Source organism: Chenopodium album, chromosome 3, assembly GCF_948465745.1.
Source record: "Chenopodium album chromosome 3, dcCheAlbu1.1, whole genome shotgun sequence".
NCBI classification, from domain to species: domain Eukaryota; kingdom Viridiplantae; phylum Streptophyta; class Magnoliopsida; order Caryophyllales; family Amaranthaceae; genus Chenopodium; species Chenopodium album.
In genome coordinates, this window is record NC_137836.1 from 24,501,132 (window position 1) to 24,516,447 (window position 15,316).

Consider the following 15,316-nt stretch of genomic DNA (forward strand, 5'->3'; position numbering starts at 1 on the left):
AATCTCGATCCTCCCCACAGGGCGAATAGTCGTCTGAAAATATGATCGAATAATCAAGTTATTCGACTATTTAAAACAAAGACTAATAAAGAAGATCCTCAAAAGAAATCATACCTCAGGAAGACGGGGTGGAGGAGCCAGAGAGGGAAGCAAATCCCGCTCATAGTCACTCTTCATGTGTACAAGCTCCTGCCATGGAAAAGTATAGCGCTCTCCCCTGTTGATTAACTCTCTGATCAAGCGTGAGTCCAGCATCGACTCTGGTGGAGATGAGGGCACCACAAAACGATCGCCGCTATGCTGACGAACGACTCGCTCCCCCAAATACCAGACAAAGCGTCCGGTACCAACCAAAATGGTGCGGTGCGCAGAAAGACGCAAGGCCTCAGGTAGATCAGTCATCCCGGCCCAAGGACGATACTGGACATCAATGGCAACCTGAAAACCATAAAAAGTCGGCATGAAACAACGGAAACAACGTCAGAGGGAAAATAACAGTAACAAAACTGAGTCTTACGCCGACAGAAGAGGTGCCTCGGCGTAGCAGCCCACGTAGTGCAGGGACAGACTCCACCCGCGACTCTCCTCGATCACGCTAGCTGGCCCCGACAGGGAAATCATGGACCGCTCCACGATGCCGGCGAGGAGCCAAGCCTGGGAAGTACTCGTAGAACCATAGCTGCGATGAAAAGTAATCTTTAGCACATGAGTCGAAAAAGTTAAAGTGAAATAAAAAGGGAAAAGATCATCACCTCTACGACTCTCCACAGACCATAGACGGTGATGGGAGACTCGTCATTCAGCTGCCGACAGCCATGACGTAGTGATAAGAGGAGATCGGCGTATCCAAGGCTGGCCCAGCTATAGGATCCTATCTCATGGATCCTGACCAGAGCGGAGAGGTAGCAAAGGAGTACACGTGAACTCCTATCGGGAGAAAGGGTCATAGATATATATATATATATATATATATATATATATATATATATATATGAAAAGTAACTTTGGTATAATGGCAAGAACTTCAACCTTCCAGGCAAAGAACCAGAGATCAAGCATGCTGAGTGTCATAAACACTGACATTATATGAGCTAATAAAAATAGTTGGAAAAAATGTTGATTTTTTATGTGTCGCCTCTTTCAACACAAGTGACACAATAGATTAACCTATGGAGTCGCATCTTTCAACACAAGCGACACAATAGCTTAACAAATAGAGTCGCCTAACAACTAATAGGCGACTTATATAAAAGCTATCAAGTCGCCTCAGAGGCGACTCCTAAAGTTGGAAGCTATTGTGTCGGTGGATGTGGAGTCGCCTTTAAAACGACTCATTAGGTCATTTACAGGCAACTCGATAGGGGTTTTTTGTAGTAGTGTTTTTAACTCATTACGGATGGTCTATCCAATGAGATCTTTTTTATGCATATGACAATAAATGTTAATTAAAATTACGCACATAAAATACTTAGAACTTTTCGAGTATCATCCACTCATTCTAAATCATTGCCGAAATAAATTTCAGGAATTAAAATAGAAATCCTCCCCAGTGGAGTCGCCAAAAACTGTAGGGAATATTTCAAGCATTACCCCAAACTTGAACCCCACTGTGATCATACACTAAAGTACGGTGGCGTCCAAAGGGAAGGAAGCTAGAGCAAAAGAGTCGCTAACAAGTTTTAGGAACTTGTAAACTGTTCACGAGGTGAAGGTTACACCCCTTAACGATCTAGCAGATCGTCAACTCTAATAGGTATGGAACCATGACTGGTAGTTCGGCGATGAAGGTACAAATCCAACCTGAAAGAGATTGAACCTGCCCTAATAATAGGTCTCTACTTTATTCTGATCGTATTCATGTGCGCTTTCTGACTAACATGCAATCAATAGGATTACCCTAAACCTGTTTATCTATGTTGGTTGAATATTAATGCAAAAATAAACTATTATTGGCGATCACTTGAATTATAATCAAACTAACCCTAAATAAGATTATTAATTATCTTATTAAGCGTGATTACAATTACCAATTCCCTTTAAACATGCATAAAAGGTGTGACCAAGCAATAACAATAAATATATATCAAGCAACATATTAATAATCATAAAAATAATTACAACAATTATAACAATAATCATAATCATGTTAAAGCATAATAATAGCAAGATCCTAGGCATGATACTAACAAGATTAATAACAAACCCTAGCATGTCACTAAGAAATAAAGATCAAATATATAGCCCTAACATGATACTAACATGAATATTAGGAAGAGAATAGGAAGCATCGCAGGAAACACAATTGTCATATTTGATATTAGAAATTATAGTTATTACCCTAAACATAATACTAGGAAGATCAAAACACCCTAACATGATACTAGGAATCATAATAACAATCTAGACATGATTTCTGTATCATAATATCAATAAAACCAATTAAAGAACTTATTTGGATGCTTCGTACCTCTTTCTAATAACAAAATACACACGTTAGTAACTTCAAGGAAAAATATAAATCAAAACAAATAAATTAAATAATTGAGATAGTGATTTGGACTCAGAAATTAAAACCTTTCACGTCTAGGGCAAAGGCAACTTCGAACTTGGCTTGGTGTTTCTAGATCTTGTGAATGCGGAATTTTGTATACAAAAGCTAGTTTAGAAGAGAGAGAAAGAGAGTAATCAAGAGTTTCTTGATGAGAATTGGTTAGAAGATAGAATTAGAAAACTAGAGAGTTGATGATTGAAAACGGAGGTTTTAAGAGGCTATTTAAAGAGAAAGTCAGCCGGATATGATAAAAAACAAAACAGAGTTTCGAAAAGAATAAAACAACTGTAGCGCCAACGACAAGAGTGGCGACAGGCGCTGGACTCTGGCGCCAGGAGTTGGTCTTGTCGCCAGGCGCTGGAATCCAGTTTTCCACGTGTTTTCTTATTTTGATAAAATTTAGCCGTACGAGAGGGTAAAATCGTATTTTCCTTAAAAACACTTTTTTAATTCTGATTAAAACTCTAAAAAGTCAACTAAAGTCAATTTATCAACTGTTAATTAGGAATGAAAAGAACCTTCTAGAAGAATCTAGAAGACTATAATCAATTCTAATTGCATTAGAAATGATAAATCATATAAGGCCCTCCTCTAGATCATTGGGCCGCTTATAAATATCAAACCGGGCCCAGTTTAGTAATTTGGCCATAAATTCCTCATTATTCATCGGAATTGGGCTTATAATATATCGTTGGAAAGGTCTTTTCGAACCTGACCCAACTACACTATTATTGGACCCTTGCCATGGACCAAACCAAACTGGATTGGCTGTTTTATTAAAATAGGTTTTCAAAAACAGAGAGAAAGAAAAGAAATAAAAACTAACCGCAACACTAGACCTTCTACACTTTCAATTCATTCGATTATGATTCGACGCAAAAGGTACTCATCACTGGGTTTGGTTTTGGGGAGACACAAATGGGTGTCTACACGCGCCCGCACAGAGGTCACATAACAGGCGCGCAAAACTCTCTAATTTGGCTCTGTTTCTTGAGCTTGGCTGCGCGGGTTCTAACAGGGCTGCGCGTCCACGCGGTGGCCGCGTAGCAGTCGCACAGAATTGCCTGCTTAGCTCCTTGAACTCCTCCTCGATGACTTGAATAAAGCTCTCTGCCTCTATTAACGCCTTTGGAAGGGTGAAAACCCTCTTTTGAACAAGGTCGAACTTAAAGGTCGACCCATCCTTTAGACCTTTGAAGAAGTCTGTATAGGCTACCTCGTCAAACAACCCCTGAATCTGGATTCTTACCAAATTGAACCGTATGACGTAGGAGCGAAGCCTTTCTCTCTCTCCCTGCCGTATGGTGCTCAAGTCAAGACTTGTTTTCTTGGTAGGGATGTTCATTGAGAAGTTGGAGGCAAACAGGAAGGCAAGATTACTGAAGTTGTCAATGCACCCGGTTGTCAGGTTGCCGAACCATTGTTGGGCTATGCCCTTCAAGGTAGCCGGGAAACAGCGACACCACATAGCATCCTCCAACCCCTACATGTGCATAAGGTTGGAGTAGGCCATGAGGTCGTCCTCCAAGTTGGTGGTTCCATCATAGGCACCTACCAACACATTTTTAACCTTGGTCGGCTATTCCACCTCGGTTATTTCCTTGGTGAACGTAGAGGTTTATTCACTAAGTTTGAGCAAACGAAGATGCCAGTCCAAAAGGTTAGACATTATATGTGGCCTGCCCCTCGAAGAGGGTCGGCTGCATAGAATGAGGAGAATATTGGCAGTAAACCATAGGGGGTATGTACAGGGAATTCCCAATCATCTAAAGGCCAGAGTGGACGGACTTGTCGCCTGTATGGCTCTCATGAAAAGATTGAGTATTCCTGACAGATGTATGTTTGAAGCTGTCTGGAAAGCTCGAGGTAGAGGCTGACTCAGACAATTGCTGATTCCGATTTCACTCGATAACATGTCAAGCATCAGTTAAAGTCTTTTCCTGCCATCCGGTTGAACAACACGAATGACCTTCCTTGTGCCCGTCTAGGGCAGAAGAATCTTTGACCAGTCAAGGGTAGGCGTAGTCTTCTCCTTGGGATGTGGAGTAGGCTGCCTGTCCCCGACTGACTTCTTCCTTAAAGTTCGAGGAGATTTTTTGGGCGACTGGCCCTTGCTAGAGCTAGTCGTCTTCTAACTGACTAGGTCCTTGATCTCGCCCTTGAAACTTGTCATGAATTTCATGAGCTCGTCTCTGGTGACTGGAGCTTAACCTCTTGCCATATAGGTTTCCCCTTTCGGCTGCCTGGGGGCCTGCTTGTTCCCGCCTGGCTGTCTCCTCGTTCCAGGTTATCCCTGGGACGGATGCGCCTAGAATTGAGTGACCCATCTTTGGCCACATATATTTTGACCTCAGTATCATCATCCTCATGGTCTGCACAGACCTCGAGATGATCATTGGGGTCAGGAGGTGGTACAGACTCTTGAACCATCTTTGAGGTGGTCTCCCCACAGACGGCGCCAAATGTTTTGGGTGTTTTTGTCCCTAGGGAGAGTTACAGCTCGAAGACTGGTCTGACTACACTTGTACCTGCAAAACAACAGAGACTCCGGGTGGTTGGAGTTCCGCCTCCAACGGTCAAGTTAGAACGGGTAGGAGAATATGAAAAAGGTGCGGAAAGTAAAATGAGATCTTCTCGAATTCCGAGATCACGTGTTTTCTCCGATTTAAGAGAATGTGGGGTATGTTGTAATAAATTGTAGGTGTCCCAAAAATGGGGAAAATCTCCCTATTTATAGGGTCATCGGGAAATGTGCCCCTGATTAGGTCACTCTGACCTAATTTTGTTAGGATGCACCGAATTACAGTTTTCTCGGGATTTGGGACCTTGAAGGCCGCTTTTTCTCCCAGATTTTGGGAATGACATGTGTCAAATGGGGATTGGTCTAATTTGGACTAATCTGGGTATGACACGTGTCACCACCTAGTTGGCCCACACGTGGGATGGGTAAAATTACCCAAAACAGTTGTACTGACCGAACCCACAACACCATCAACTCCAATACCCACACCACCAGCCCCAACCCCAACCCCAAACGCCTTGCCACTAGCCCCTAACCCACAAACAAGCTCGATCAAACAAACCATTAAAAAAATTTAAATCAAACAAATACCTTAAAAAGTTAACAATGGCTTCGAATTTCACTTCAAATATGGCTATAAAGGTCAAATTCGATCATGAAAACTCTAAAACCCCTAGATCTAGAGTTTTCATGGCTGAATTTTGCCTTAAAACCTTAAACTTGTTTTCCGGTGACAGAGTCACCAAACCACCACTACCCACCTAGAGAAACCACCACCTCCGTTGAACGAATACGGACGAAAGAACCAAGAAGACGGCTATCAACAATGGTTGCGACAAATTGTGTTCTATGAGAAAATGAGATGAAGGTTCTGGACTAGGAGAAGAAGAAAAGAGGAGAGAGAAAAAAGAATTTATAAAAAATAAAAAAGTTTGTGGCTGGTCGTACGGTATAACCAGCCACATATGAAACTTTGTGTTATTACTTTCTCCACTTTCTCTAACTCTGCGCATAAAGAAATGAAACAAGTATTTAAAAACGAAGTTAGTAATCAATTCAACATATAATATTACTCTATATGCTTCTCGTATTAGAAATAAGAAATATTGTAAGTACACCTGACTCAAAGTGTACCCGTGACAGTGTGGTGTTATCTTGTTATTGAATGCACCAAAGAAATTGCAATTGGTATGAGTTAGTCTTAGGGACGAGCAAGATTCTCATCAAAAGGACCCTTTGGCGGGCCTTTACTTAATTTTCACACTTGTGAGTTGTGTGACACTCCGTGTAACCTCTTTTCAATAAGTAGACTCTTTCTCCCACGCTAATCTCCTCTTCAATGGCAACTGCTTCCGCTACTTTTTCACTCATTTCTTACTCTACAAAACCCTAAATTTTATGCCTTTTTCAGACTTATATCCTGCACACTACTTCCTTCTCAGGTAATATCTTCATCTCAGCGTCTAAATTAAATCCCTTTTCTTAGATTTATTCTATTTTAATTTTCATATGATTTGAAGTTTCTTGATTGTATTTGGAACTTTGAATAAAATGAAACAACTTCACAAACAAAGTAGTGGAAATAGTGTTAGGAGGGATGAAGAAATACCCATGTCACAAAATATACCATATTCGCCAAAATCGCAAAAATATCATAGATCCTTCCCTAGATCCATAAATTATATATTCAGAGAGCAAAGATTGTTGTTTATTTTGGTGGGTATTTTAATTGGTTCAACTTTCTTCATCTTGCAACCTACTTTATCTCGAATTGGTCACCAAGATTCGAATTTTCCGAAAACAGCGGTTTCGGGTAGGTTAGGGAGTAATGGCCTGGCTTCGTATGATGGGGGTCAGGGTAATTGGATTGGTGGGAAGGTTGGGAGAGTGCCAGCCGGTATCGGAAGGCGGCGAATGAGGATTGTTGTGACTGGTGGGGCTGGATTTGTTGGGAGTCATTTGGTAGATAGGCTAATTGCAAGAGGGGATGATGTTATTGTGATTGATAATTTTTTTACTGGGAGAAAAGAGAATGTGGCTCACCATTTTGGGAATCCGAGGTTTGAATTGATCCGTCATGATGTTGTCGAACCGATATTGCTTGAAGTGGATCAGATTTATCACTTGGCTTGTCCGGCGTCTCCGGTTCATTACAAGTACAATCCTGTCAAAACGATCATATCCTTTTGCTGTTGAATTGATGAACTATATCTTGTATGAAGTATTTGTTTTGTGTGTGTTTATTTTTGTTTAATGATATAGAATTTATGCTAGGATCTAAGTTAGCATTTGGTTTCTTGACGTTTGCCATAATTGAAAATGTTGAGGTTCTTGACATAATGATTACAAGACCAATGTGATGGGTACCCTTAACATGTTGGGACTTGCTAAGAGAATTGGTGCTAGGTTTCTTCTTACTAGTACAAGTGAGGTATATGGAGACCCGCTTGAACATCCACAAAAAGAAACATATTGGGGTCATGTGAATCCTATAGGTAAGAAATTTTTCGCATACAGCTCAAGTTTTTTATTTTATTTTTATGTCTTCTTCTTGATTTTCTTGTTTTGTGTGTTTGAATGTCTCAAGTAGCTTTTACCTTCTAGGTGTGAGGAGCTGCTATGATGAAGGAAAGCGAACTGCAGAAACTTTAACAATGGATTATCACCGAGGTGCTGAGGTTGAGGTAATGTGACCTGTTATTAAGACTCTGGAGAAATTGAAACCTCTTTATTGAGTATATAAATAGAATATAAGTTTATAAATAATTTTTTTTTTTGAAGAAAATCTATTTAATATGGAATTGCTGTAGTATGCAACAATTGCTATAATTATCTCTTATTATAGTTTTCCCAAATGGTAGTAAGGTAATACTTTCCTTCCCTTATATTCTTCTCTATTAGAGCCTTCTTCTCCAATTCCCACCCATCCCCTCTACTTTATCGAGCAGGTGCTTCCTTTTATTCTTAGCCTTAAAGACATTGGGTCTTTACCCTTATGGCTTTAGTCAATTGGAAGGAGTTTTCATCTCTATAGCATTGATAATTGTATCCTTGTTCTCTTCTGATGGTTCTTTATGTTAGATCAGCTGATGTTTAATTTGCGTGTTGATGATTCTAGTAAGTGGTAACTACTACTTCACCTACTTAGGAAGCAATGTTTATACTAGCACTTGATGATTTGATATGTCCTAATGCTTTTCCTGCAGTTATATACTTATATGCACATGCCATGTTATTTTCGTGCATTAATCTGAAGTATACTTGTATATACAAGATTACAAGTAGCTTTTAGTGTTCAAGCTATCTTTAAGGGTCTCTCTTTCAGCTTTGAACTACCTATGACAATGTCATGTAGGCTTGTAGCAAAAACCTAGGAAGTTAAACAGTGAGCTCAACTCGTATGGTGCGTGCTTTAATGTAATTAAACTAGATGGGGAACCATATGTTTGAGCTTTTAGGCAAGGCAGAAAACCTGCTAAGTAGATCCCACTGAGGCTTTCTTTTTTACCTCCTGAACTTGCAAATGTGAGGATTTACTATAATAAGTAGCAGTTGGAATGGAAAGTTGGAGGCATTCCATCTGCTGGAGACAATGATTGATGGATCATGTAGGTTCCTGCAGTAGCAGAATGATAGTCAGCCAAGCTTGACAAACAAACTCTTTTGATAGCAATTACTCTGCAGAAAAAAAACTAATCCAGTTATTCTGGATGGCATTGACTGGACTGCCAGAGTTGTTTCGCATGATTGACTAATGATTCTAAGAAACAGCAGATAAGCTGTTATGGCAGCAATGTTGATACTGAAAATCTTGTTGCTGAATAGTTGACAATTTGTTGTTCATTGAATTATTCCAGCATATGATTGCTGGTAGCTCAGCTGCCCCGAGACTGTGTGTAGCAATAGGCTGCTTATAGTTGGTTATGATTGCCTAATTGACAGAGAACTAGCAATTATAAATTTTGATGCTGTTAGACAAGTATATGCTTGTATGCTTTCTTTGTTAATCTTCTGCTTGTTATAAGCTTCATTTAGCCACTAAGTTTATACATTTTCTTTCTTTTGGAAGAGAGGAGGGAGGGGGATATTAGGGGGATGGAAAAATTGAGCGGAGACTGTTGGACCCTATCTGAGAACGTGTACATCATCTAATAAAAGGAAAGAGTAGAGAACAAAGCTTTAATTGATTTTCTTAAGACTTAGCTACTCAGTTGATGTGTATAGCGTATACCCTTTTGAAATAGCAGTTTCAGATAAAGTAGTCACCTTCTATAAGTATCTGATTTGAGGAATGAAATATGTTCCATAATTGGATTAGTTAGTTGTAGAGTATATTGAAAAAATCCTTACTATATCTCTTGATCGTTTTGCTATATGGGGATTGTTGATTTTTCTATTTCAATTATAAGTATGTTGTGATTTCATTTTGTCTCTTTGCAGGTGCGTATTGCACGTATTTTCAATACTTATGGACCTCGGATGTGTCTGGATGATGGACGTGTTGTTAGCAATTTTGTTGCTCAGGTTTTGATCCTCAATCATCATTTTAAGGGAGCGAATGCTCCTGAACACATTCTGTTTGGCTGTCAGTCTAGTCTTTATGAAATTTTTTGATGTTGGTGTGATTGGCAGGCCATTCGTAAGGAACCAATGACAGTCTATGGGGATGGAAAGCAAACTCGAAGCTTTCAGTATGTCTCTGACCTGGTAAGTCAATGGGCTTATTGTGTAGCTAGTTAGCCAAGTTTGTTTAATACCTGTGATGCACCAATGTTTCTGTACTGTCTTCTGTCAAGGTCTATTGAAAACATTGAATTAGAGATACAAAGTTTTATATTGTCACAGTAGGAACAAGCTAAGCTACTTGTTCAAGCCTCTCCAATACAGCTAATTATTAATTGATTAACTTCTATAAATTATCATGGTTATGCTTTTAATTAAACACAAGTACTTCATATCTTTCTGGCCCCACAATGCAAGAAGATAGACAATAATAACAATTTTATACTGAACTACCTGGTTGCAGTTTGAAATTTTTTGCAACATTATAATATTTTTAATGTGTTTTGCAGTTATGAATCTTATAATCTTTATTTTACTTGTACCTGTACTTTGGCCTGTTTATGTTAAAAAATAGCTTGTCCATTTTCTTCTCATCTCCAATCTCCTTTTCACTATGAATTCTGTTGGAAGAAGTGATACGTGTTTCAGATCTCAACCAAGTCAGTGGCACTATATGGTCTGAGTTACCAAATCGCATGGTTCCTTAATGGACCATTATTTATATTCCTTTTATACACTAGATAATACATCATGTCTTATCAGGTTGATGGATTAATGGCACTGATGGAAGGGGAGCATATTGGCCCATTTAATCTTGGAAATCCTGGAGAATTCACCATGCTGGAGCTTGCAGAGGTAAACAAATGCAAGTTGTATATGTTTGTCTGTTTCTCTTTAGTTCATATTTTTATTTCTTTTTAATATTATTTACTTATTTATTTATTGGTTCTATCGGCATGGCCGGACTTAATTCTTCTTCAATTTTGTCAAAATTTCTTCTGATCAAATAGGTTGTGAAAGAAACTATTGATCCAACTGCAACTATAGCGTTCAAAGATAATACAGCCGATGACCCCCACAAAAGGAAACCAGATATCAGCAAAGCGAAAGAGCTGTTGAACTGGCAGCCCAAGGTATCTTTAAGAGATGGGCTACCTCTTATGGTAGCTGATTTTCGGAATCGGATTCTTAATCAGGATGAAGGCAAAGCACACTAACAAAAAAATGAGCAAAAACTATGTATGTATAGTGTGCAATAGCAGTTTGGTTATTAAGGTGCTGTAATCCCATCTTAACTTCTTTGTGACGGTGGGAGAGAAGGATTCTGGCAATGTGCCATAGAAGAATCCGAGGAACGTTTTGTATGCTCATTGTAGTCTTGCTCTGTTGACTAAAAATATTTTTGTGTTTTTATACTTATTATAGAATAATCTTGTAGAAAGCTTATTGTATCTTATTGGTTATAATTTTTTCAAATGTTTACCAAATTAAGGCAAAAGTCAAAAGGCCTCGGCTGAATTCAAATTTTATCTTTTAAGGCACGAGTGCATGACACATTGTGTTGCCCATTTGTCTACAAATAATCTTCCTGTACTTATTTTTTTGAATGCCTACAAAAATTGTTCCTATGGATAAAAATTGTTCCTGTACTATTTTTTTTGAATACCTACAAAAATTGTTCCTATTACTCAACCCATGTAATGTGAGCCCTTTCATCTAACTAAATTCAACAATATATATTCTCTAATCTAATTGGTACTCGTAGATTATTTGTGAATAAAGGTTCTTGTTTAATTCAATTTATTAACTCTGTTACGTATAGTTAGCATGCTATGAATCCTTAACAATCAGGGATCTGCAATTGTATAATAGATTTTGAAAGTGTTGAGAACGATTATCAGTCCCTAACTTGGAAAAAGAGGGGAAAACGAACGCGAGCCCCACTTGGACGGAAAAATGGATGGTACTCGTGTTTAGGCAAATCTTAGTAAGGTCATCTTGGAATTTGCTTAGGGATTTGGGGGTAATAACAATCAAGCTACAAATATCAAATACAATAACCAAGAACAATAATAAAGCATTAGATAAACAATTATATTAAAAGAGATTAAGTTTAGAGATACAATACTGAGAAAGGGCAAGCTTCCTTGTTCAGCAAGGGCACAGTTCCGAGAGAATAAGTAGAGTAATCAGTTTATATTGATGTATGTGTGCGCGTACATGAGTATTATAATGTCTAGCTATACTATTTATACCTAAGAACAACTAGGGTTACAAAGATATCAAATATATTTTAACGTCGGAGATCCTCTTGATTTTATCTTGTTTCCCTGTTCAGCAGGTGTATTCTTGGCAAGTATTTTCGTGATTGATATTCTAATCTTGTTTGCCATACTTGTTCTAATCAAGTCGTTTTGCTTGATTTGGTGTATTCTTTGGTCATAGGATGATGCCCTAATTATATTGGGTTGCTTGATAACACGGGCCCAACAATTGCCCCTACTTTTTATGTTCAAGCATTGAGGATGAAAATTACCTAAAGGGAGCCATTGGAGAATTTTCAAATTTTGGAAATTATTTCAACGGTTAACAAAAATAGGGAACGTGGTGGCGGTTTTAAGGCAAGTGCTTCGATAACTGTGAAGGGCGGTTTATTTCTCTTGCTATATTCATTGGGTGTGCAGGCTCACATCAAATCAATTTTACTCTTTGTCCCAATTTCAAATTTTCTTCAGGTACTTTCTCTCTCTTCTTTGTCTTTTTATTTTTTTGCTTCCTTTGTGTTTTGCGATGGGTGATACTGTGAGATTGGTGTTTGTTGGGGCTGATGAGAGTGTAAAAAAGCCGACTCTTGTTGCGTAACACGTTTTCCCTGCTAAGGATGTCTATCCTTCTCATATGACGAAGGATGATGTTTAGAAAATCGCCACTATTGCGCAATTCCTTGATGGTGTGGTGGTGAAGATCCCATCTTCTGGGGAGAGGGCGGACTGGAATGCCCCAGGTTGGGTGTGTTTCTTTGAGTACCCCTTTGTAATTGGGCACACCTTCCCTTTTTCTTCTCTTGTTTGTCAATTTCTGTCTAAGGTTAGGGTTTCACCCTGTCAGTTATTGCCCCAGACTTGGAGTGTTTTGCGAATTCTTGATTTGCTGAGTGTGAAGTTAGGTATAGAATTGGATGTAAGGGATTTGTGCTATCCTTTCACAATTATGACTAGTGGTAAAGGTCGGGTTGGGCTTCGTTTGAAGGATGGTGTTGATCCTTTGGTGACGGACTTGGAGAAAGTGTTTGATAAGAAGTGGTATCACAGGTTTTTCTTTGTGAGGATTGATTCATTGGGTGATGACAATGATTTCTTGATTGACACTTCTAGGGAATATTTCAAGCATTACCCCAAATTTGAATCCCACTGTGATAATACACTTAATCATGGTGGCGTCCAAAGGGAAGGAAGCTAGAGCAAAAGAGTCGCCAACAAGTTTTAGGAACTTGTAAACCGCTCACAGGGTGAAGGTTACACCTCTTAACGATCCAGGAGATCGTTAACTCCAATAGGTCTGGAACCAAGACTGGAAGTTTGGGGATGAAGGTACAAATCCAATCTAAAAGAGAAAGAACCTGCCCTAATAATAGGCCTCTACTTTATTCTTCTCGTATTCATGTGCGCTTTCTAACTAACATGCAATCATTAGGTTAACCCTAAACCTGTTTATCTATGTTGGTTGAATATTAATGCACAAATAAATCTATTATTGGCGATCACTTGAATTATAATCAAATTAACCCCAAACAAGATTATTAATTATCTTATTAAGCGTGATTACAAGTACAAATTCCCTTTAAACATGCATAAAAGGTGTGATCAAGCAATAACAATAATATAATCATAATAACAATCATAATCATGTTAAAGCATAATAATAGCAAGATCCTAGACATGATACTAACAAGATATTAAGAAAGAAAATAGGAAGCATTCTTTTAATCATATTTGATATTAGGGATTTTTAGTTAACCCTAAACATGATACTAGGAAGCAATAAAACATCCTAACATGATATTAGGATTCAAAATAACAATCTAAGCATGATTTCTATATCATAATATCAATTAAGCAATTAAAGTACTTACTTGGATGCCTCGTACCTCTTTCTAATAACAAAACACACACGTTAGTAACTTCAAGGGAAATAATAAAATTAAAGAATTAAATTAAATAATTGAAATAGAGATTTGGGACCAAACCCTCAGAAATACCAAACCTTTCACGTCTAGGGAGAAGGCAACTTCGAATTTTGCTAGGTATGTCTAGATCTTGTGAATGCGGAATTTTGTTTGTGAAAAGTTGGTTTAGAAAAAAGAGAGAGAGAGAATCAAGAAATTCTTGATGAGAGTTGGTGAGAATTAGATGGAGAATTGATGGGAATTGATGATTAAAAACGGAGGTCTAAGGACGCTATTTATGATTAAAACAGTCCGGATTTGATAAAAAAGAATTGGAGTTTGCAAAGGAATAAAACACGCCGCTGTCGCCACAACAGCCCCTGTCGCCGCGCGACAGGGTTTGTCGTGAGGCGACAGCCTGACGTTCGGCGCTGCAGGCGATTTTTCCACACGTTTTCTATTTTTTGAAAAAATTAAGTCGTAAAAGTCTGTACAAGGGGTAAAATTGTAATTTCATTTGAAACACTTCTTTTATTCTAAATAAAACTCATAAAACTTAATTATCAATCCTAATCACATTAGGATTCAAAAGAACCTTCTAGAAGATTATATAGGACTATAATCAATCCTAATTGCATTAGGAATGATAATTCATAATAGGCCCTCCTCTAGATCATTGGGCCGCATATAAAGATCAAACCGGACCCAGTTTAGTAATTTGGCCATAATTTCCTCATTATTCATCAGAATTGGGCTTATGATATATCGTTGGAAATATATTTTCAAGCCTTATCCAACTAAAATATTATTGGACCCTTGTAATGGACCAAAATAAACTGGATTGGCTATTTTCATAAAATAGAATAGGTTTTCGAAAACAGAAATAGAGAATTTTATAAAAACTAACCGCAACACTAGACTTTCCACACTTTCACTTCATTCTATTATGATTCGACGTGAAAGGTATTTACACCGGGTTTGGTTTTGGGGAGACACAAATGGGTGTCTATAGAAGCCCCCTCTTTGACTGAGTTTGGAGAAACGTAAGTTTCGAAAACAAAAGTCAAAGTATCATTAGGGATGGAGAATGATTCAGAACGTTCTGCGATCCTAAATCATTCTTGTAATTCCGATACCTGCAAATTATTGTTAGTTAAACAGATAAGAGAGTTAAGAAACGTGTATCTTGCACCGTCGAGCACACATCTCTGAAGGTAACCGGTTTGTTGCTGCATTTTCCGTTGTGACAACCTTCCACAAGCTAGGGAACGCTATCTTGCTGTTTTGATGTTGTGGTCGTGCTTTGCTACTGTTGATGCTCACTCGTCTCTAAACAAAAGAGCTTCTTTTGTTTATTATGTCCACGCGTCTCTGAACAAAAGAGCTTCAATGATATGTCCACGCGTCTCTGAACAAAAGAGCTTCGATGATATGTCCACGCGTCTCTGAACAAAAGAGCTTCAATGATATGTCCACGCGTCTCTGAACAAAGAGCTTTGACGATCTTCCTCAAGCT

The 15,316-nt window shown here is 38.4% G+C and overlaps 1 pseudogene across 1 annotated transcript; it reads left to right on the forward strand.

Moving 5' to 3' along the window:
* Positions 1 to 6,326: 6,326 nt before the first annotated feature.
* Positions 6,327 to 11,176, forward strand: LOC145623907 (UDP-glucuronic acid decarboxylase 1-like; annotated as a pseudogene). Its single transcript, XR_014110296.1, has 7 exons — positions 6,327 to 7,263; positions 7,400 to 7,567; positions 7,677 to 7,756; positions 9,513 to 9,596; positions 9,705 to 9,779; positions 10,398 to 10,490; positions 10,646 to 11,176. The product of XR_014110296.1 is annotated as a UDP-glucuronic acid decarboxylase 1-like (transcript).
* The last annotated feature ends 4,140 nt before the right edge of the window (positions 11,177 to 15,316 follow it).